The following is a 7,705-nucleotide window of genomic DNA, read 5'->3' on the forward strand; positions in this document are numbered from 1 at the left end:
GCTTGTTTTCCACCCATAAGAAGGGGATAACCCTCTATGCCAAATGGGTCATATAGGCTCTGACTTGAGATGAGGTTTGAAAAATATTGTTATTTCACTGCATTTCTTTAGGATTTTTGGTTAATTGTCCAGCTTGGAAGGGGATTAGTTTTCAAACCATTCTTGTGACTTCTAAACCTATTCAAATTTAGGGCACTTTTATTGCTAAGAGCATTTGGGGATCCTAGCAAGCCATTAAACCTTCACTTTTCTGGGTAAGTAATGGATTCAGAGATGGACTCTCGATGAATCAAAAAAACCTTTGGTAGTCACCCTTATTTGCCACTCAAGGGGTGCCTTTAGCCAAGATTCAAGGAGCTAGTACTTTCAATTTATTTTGTAAGAGTATAAAAATACCCAAAGATTTATTCTCTAGGGCTACAATGAGCCTTCTCTCATGGGAGGATTTGTAGGTGCAATTTTGAGTTATCTATCCAGATTGACAAACTATTGATCTTCTATTTTTTATGGTTCCTCCCATTTTGTTACACAAGCTTGGAATTCACTCATTCTACCCTGGGTAGAAAGATTGGAATTGGTACCCTACCACTCAATTGACTAGAACTTACAAGCCTAGGCCAGGGTATTGGTGGCTGGTGCCCCATCTTATGATGGTTAATACCCTCAATCAGCATTGGCATTTACATTCTTCACATAAGACTTGGAGTCTTAGATTTTCCACTATCTAGTGTACTATCATTGAGCCAAAGATTTATCACTTGATCTGGTGTCTCCTCTTTCAGGGCTTGTCTTTGGATCCTTGGCTCCAACATCTGGGAGTTCCTAATCCTAGATTCCCTTTTTGTGGCCAAACTGAAAGATTTTTGCATATATTCTGGTTTTTCAAAAGAACTTAGAATTATTGGCTCTGTATTTTTGACTTCTTTAGGCTTTTTCATCGAGAGGCCTTCACTTGGCATATGGTGGTTCTAGGTGATGTTCCTAGGCTCCCTTTTAGAGATATGATTTTAGAATGGAGATATTGTTCACAATCTAGAAAGATCAAAATGTTGTTTTATTCTCTTGCAACTTTCATGATATCTATGTTGCAATGTACTCTAAAGAACATCTATGTAATAATGTCATGATGTAGATACAAGTACAAACTAAAAAAGCCAAGCTAGAAGTGGCTCACCTGCAGGAGCTACTAGCTCACTAGGGAAATACCCCTTGTGTGGTTGTGCGAGTTCCTGTAGATGCTTTATCCAATGAATGTACTCCTCTTTGTGGTCACTAGAGAGGCCATAACAGTTCTACTTGTTACTCATAGACCTCCAGGTCATAGCCTCATTGCCACTCTCCCAGTGGTGGCTTTTGTGACCATCACCACTTGGCCTCATCTCTTCAAAGGTTAGGCTTGAGTTGGTTCTTGATGGTTCCCCCTACTATCGTTGATGCAGGTTGGTCATTTGCTCACCTTGACTCCAAGTGGGCATTCCCCTAGATGGATTTAGCCATTTCTCCTCTGAGGGCCAAGGAAGATAAAGACAAAGATAAATATGTTGTTGCTACTGATGGTTGGGCTCCTCTTGAGCAAACGAGTAACCCCAAGGATTTTTTGAGTTCTAATGACAAAGCCCCTCCTTTGGAAATTTATTTATTTTTGTTTATATATGTTTTTTGATAAATAGTTGATCTTCGGCCTCTTTTTTGTGAATATGTATCTTTAAAGTTTTAAATTAATAGAAAAGGTCTACTCATGAAAAAAATAAAGTATAATGAATAAAGTATTTCATAGTGTGAAAAAATCTTCAAAATTAACTTGAAGGATAAATATTGTATTATATTGACAGTAGAAAGGTAAAGTAATTTTAAATCTTTGTTTGATTTTAAAATATTAAATTTTAATCCTAATTAATATCCGTAAGAATTTTCAATTAAGACTCACTGTGAAAGACAAAAGACTAACAATATAGCATACATGTATGATGGGCTATGCATGGCATGATGCAGGGGAATGGCTCCGTAATTAATTACCATTATTTACATATAAAAGAATGATATTTATATCTATTTTTATATAAAACTATTTTAATTTATTAAATTTAGGAAAATTTTATAATAAATTCAAATATAATCTATTGACAATTTATGTAAAAGATTAATTATAAATTAAGATATAATTTAAAAGTGCCACGTAACTATCCATTTGATACGAATTTAAGCAAAAAAAAAAAAAAAAAATTGTAATATGGAGAACCTTGAAAAAAAGGGCTCTTATAATACAAAACCTATTATGTGATTGGTTTAAACGCAATAGTACTAGCCTACGATATAAGTACAATAAGATGTAAAAATAACAAGTTGTTATACAGATTCTAAGCCATAAATTTTCTTATTATTTAGATCAAATTATTTACCCTATATTCCCTTCATTCATTAAAATGAATTCATGTATTGTGAAAAGTATTTTAACTGTAAATTGTAAATTGTAGATTACATAGTTACTCTAAATATCTCTTTGGGCAGAATGCTTGCGAGAAATTTTATGTCGAAGCGCAGGGAAAGTCTGATACATTGACAGCCTTAAACCAAGGGAGAAGCTTAAATTGCTGACTTCCGCGATCATATCCTTTGCTAAAATGGGAAGTGTTGATAAATGAATCCTAGAAAATGTTTCCGATTAGGGTTGCATCTTTCACGGTTCTAAAATCTCTTTACAAACTCAACAATCTTCTATCATCCCGGTCACATTGATTTTTTGAAATTATTTTATTTTCTAATGTAGATCTTTTCAAGTATATGGCAGGTTTAATTTAAGTCAAATGCACTTATTGGATTTAAAATTTGGTGGATATATTTTTATACTTCATGTCACCATCCTTTAACAATTATTGGATTTAAATCTTGGTGGATATATTTTTATACTTCATGTCATCATCCTTACCAATTATTGAATACAATTTCTCTGAGTTACACAAACACTGAATGTCAATACTACTTGTTCTTCCAGTTTCTTCTTCATTTATTGAAAGGCTTCTTTTACCAACTATCTATTAATGCTTTTTTTTAAGAAAGTTCAATATTAGAATCTTAAAAGATCGTCATTGAAGTTAAAATAATCTAGATTTGTAAGCCTGTTCATCAAATCTGATACAACTAAGATTGCATGTACACTGTCCATGCACTATTTTTACAATTTCTTCAAATACCATTAAATAGTATAAAGCCACACGAACCAGGTACTTGGGTATTTGGGTATATCATTTTTATAAAAAAATCTAAAATTATAGTTGTCACGACATTTTGTTTAGGAGTTGCCGATCTATTTTACAGTCTCTTATACATATTAGATTAAGCAGTTTGTTATGTATATTAGATTAAGAATGATAGTATCATCAATTATGCTATGGACATATTTATTTTTTGAAATTTAAAGATGGCATAAGGTAGATAACTGGGATCAGCCCATCTTTATTGGCTGCTATCTAATAGTTCAAAAAAAGTTTCAAAACTAAAACAGTGGTAAAATTTGCAAATGTAATGTATTCTTTTCAGTTTCAAATTTGCTATATATTTGTAGCAATAATATATAATGAATCTTTAGATAGATAACAGAGAAAGCAGACTTTAAACATGAACAAATAGAACTTAAATCATATCACAAGTCTTTAACTATGATGCTCTCCACATGAAGTAGGTGTAATGGATATTTAAGATATCCATGCAATCTAGTTAAATGCTCTCAATATAAGAATCATTGAAGAAGTTAATTGCTAATTGATTACTAAATAATGGTCCAATCGTGCTAGATAAACTTGACAAACAACTGTTGAAGTGGAAAAAAATGATGAAAAACTGATTTTTTTTCATCTTCATTAATTTCAGTTTTAAAAAGAATAGTTAACATGAATAAAAATTAAGTATAGCCATGTGTTATAATCAAAATGCCATGGAAAAGAGAAACAACTATTAAGAAGAAATAAATTGGAAGAGAAACTCGTTTTTCTATCTTGATTAATTTTATTTTTGAAGAGAGAACTTAACGTAAATACAAATTAAACATTACAATCAAAATGCCATAGGTTCAGAGTTAAAAGACACAAGAAATTCAAAAAAGGAAATTATGTTATTAAAACAAAATTTGAAACACAAGAGACATCATTTTAGATGACGGTCTTATTAATTTGCAAAATAGAGTAAAACATTCAAACATGAAAGGCAACAGCATTCCATCATCTACAGTGTAGATGAGGGTTTCACTATTTTGCAAAACACACAATGAAACTTTGAAACCTAATCCACATGATTCATTATTTCACATGGCCAAAACCTTCTTCCATACAGGCCTAGAGGAAATATCTTTCCACCATGCATTCACATGTTTTCTATCCCTGATCAGATATCCCTTATCGGTAGCATTAACTATATAGTCAGTGAATGGAAGATGAGACAGATCAGCAAGGCTGAAAAAATCTCCTGCCAAGTATTTGCTCTTTGACAGCCTCTCTTCATACACATCCAACACTTCCCCCAACTTTTGAGAACTGCTCTCAATCGATAGCTTATCCTGAGGCACATTAATCCTTGGGGAAAATATTATCTGATAGACTAATGGAGTAGCATGAGGACTATAGTACTCTCCTTCAACTTCAAGCCATTGTTCAATCAATGCTCTCTCCTCTAGGGTTTTCCCCAACAAAGGAGTCCATTGTCCTGCATATTTCTCAACATAGTACCTTATGATAGCCCTTGATTCTACACATACCCAATTCATATAAACTCAGATCTACACAAACCAAATCTGATTTATATGTTTGCAATGACCATATCAATGGTAGATGCACTACCCAGAAAATTTTGCACATATACAAGTAGATTAATCACAAGAAAGAAATTATCTGAGCTACCAACATAAGTTTTGAATCAAAGCATACTGTTGGAATAAGTCACTAGTTTGTTGCACCAAATCTGCTATTCTGTTTAACAGTTGACTGCTGCTCCCTATTCTCTAGCCATCACTTTTGTAGGACTGTAGTTAACTCCACCACATGTATGCACAATTGAATTTGTCTCCAAACACATGGCAAGGTTGTTAAGTGAAGTGTTAGTGCTGACACATTAGATGATCCACATGTAAGCTCTAAACAGCTAGAAGTCCTCTATTTATAGAGGTTATGTAATTGGTTGTTGGTGTGTAGCCAGATTAATGAAATAATTTTGTTATCTGTTGTCACCATGTTTCTCTATAGTTTTAATTTTTTAATATGGTATCAGAGCCTAGTTTGTTGCAATTTCTTTATTTACTAACCTCCATAAAGCCTTCTCTCTTAGAGCATTCTTGATTACAATCTCCCAATCTGCAAAACCACTTCCATCAAAGATAGGCAAAACTTCATTTGAAGAACCCATGTTAGCAAAAAAATAGCCTTCAAACAAATCTAGCAATATTCCAGCAGCATAACAGCCCTGCAACCAAATATCACTCCAAAAAAAAATCTTCATTATTGGTGAGTTCCCCAATTTCTTTATTTACTAACCTCCATAAAGCCTTCTCTCTTAGAGGATTCTTGATTGCAATCTTCCAATCTGCAAAACCACTTCCATCAAAGATAGGCAAAACTTCATTTGAAGAACCCATGTTAGAAAAAAAATAGCCTTCAAACAAATCTAGCAATATTCCAGCAGCATAACCGCCCTGCAACCAAATATCACTCCAAAAAAAAATCAGCCCTGCAAACAAACCATTTCCAACAATATATTTTCCTTCAACAAAACCCTCTAGCAATATTTCTAGCTGAACTTCTAAATGAATCTCCAGCTGAAGCTGGCTAAACTAGGCTCTGATACCATGATAAAAATAAGAGATCTAAGATTTACTAAGATCTGAAATAATCACAAATACTTGGCAATGGAAAAAATAGAAATAAACACTTAAGAGAGAAGCAACTTTTATTCATCAAACTGATTGAGAAAAGGAGTTGTGGAAATGCAAGTTGAAGCAAGCTAGAGAAGATATGTTGTTGTCAAATTAAAAGAAAGGCTAATCATTGAAGTCAATGTTTGCAATATGAAGATCACAATAGTGATAGTTGTAGCCAAAGGTGTACTATCGATTGTACTTGACACTTCAAAAGTTTTTACTATATTGATGAACCATGTATCTGAAAAATATTCGTAGAGAACTAGCGAGCACAATGGTTGGGTACCCATGTGACTCGGTAGATGGATTATTTTTCATATGGACTCAATATTAGTATGCTAGAGAAAAGTTTAGAGTTGATTTACCTATCATTGGATCAATGGTTTTGTGAAGTTTGAAGGGTTTGTGGTAATCCAAAACTGCTTGTTTAAGTAAATCTATTAAACGGTTTGTGGTAAGCCAAAACCACTTATTTAGGTGAAAAACCTAAAAGTCTTGAAGGGTTTGTGGTAAACCAAAACCACTTGTTTGGGTAAAAGATCTTAAAGCATTTTTTTTCCAAAGAGTTTGTGGTAAGCTAAAACCACTTAACAAGAAACATGGATTTTTTCATAGTGATAGTGATAGGGGAAACTAAAAATTTCTATGTTGTAAATGGGTACCTCAAAAGGCTTAATGCCGAGACCTATCATGTTTAAATTTCTTATTGTAAGTTCTCCCACTGAAAGAGTCTTTAGTGGTAGAAATTAAGGGAGGATGTTGGAATAAGTCACTAGTTTGTTGCACCAAATTTACTATTCTGTTTAACAATTGACTGCTGCTCCCTATTCTCTAGCCATCAGTTTTGTAGGACTAAAGTTAACTCCACCACATGTATGCACAATTGAATTTGTCTCCAAACACATGGCAAGGTTTTTAAGTGAAGTGTTAGTGCTGTCACATTAGATGATCCACATGTAAGCTCTAAACAACTGGAAGTCCTCTATTTATAGAGGTTATGTAATTGGTTGTTGGTGTGCAGTCAGATTAATGAAATAATTTTGTTATCTACTGTCACCATGTTTCTTTATAGTTTTAATTTTTTAATACATACTGCATGCTAGCTAAATGAGAATAAAATGAAATACCTATAAATAAGTACACAATCAAAATCATTACCAAAGAGTGTGAGACTTCCATCCTAGACTACTAGAACTTTTTTAAATGGCTGCATCACACATCATATAAAGACAAACTCAAATCAATAAGCTTAACCTTATAACTGTATAAATTGGACTATTACAAAACCAACAAAAGAAGAAAATTATATTATAAGAAACGATCCCTACTTTTAAGGCTGGGAACTCTGGTTTCTTATACTCCCCTTTAATTATATCAACAGGAACAATTTTGAACTGAATATCTTTCTCTATGAAACATGCAAGAACCCTTCTGCTGTCGGCAGCGTAGGCAAGGCCAAGCAGCTTAACAATCATTTTGATTTTCTTCTCAAATGGAGAGATAATTATACCTTTTCCTATCCGAAACCCCAAGATATGCTATGCATTTGAGAAAGCTTTGTGATTAAAAAGGTATTTGTAGAAGAGAGGAGGTAAGATTTTTGCTCTGTAATTTGGATTTTGGTTGTGTGAATAGAAATAAAAGAGAACAGGTTAGTCAGTATATTTCCATTGTAAGATTGGTTACGTCTCTTCATTAGCTTTATTGAGGGACGTATCATGGGAGACTATAGAAGTATTTGTAAGGAATAAGATTATCTAACTTGGTTTTTGTTTGTCTCTATGGAAAGGGAACTGAATAGAT

General features: G+C 33.2%; 1 pseudogene; it reads right to left on the minus strand.

Moving 5' to 3' along the window:
* Positions 1-4,297: 4,297 nt before the first annotated feature.
* Positions 4,298-7,452, minus strand: LOC149536185 (glutathione S-transferase F9-like; annotated as a pseudogene).
* Positions 7,453-7,705: the final 253 nt, after the last annotated feature.

The sequence above is a fragment of the Cupressus sempervirens genome, chromosome 10, assembly GCF_028749045.1.
Source record: "Cupressus sempervirens isolate cs-2001-9-10 chromosome 10, ASM2874904v1, whole genome shotgun sequence".
Lineage (NCBI taxonomy): Eukaryota > Viridiplantae > Streptophyta > Pinopsida > Cupressales > Cupressaceae > Cupressus > Cupressus sempervirens.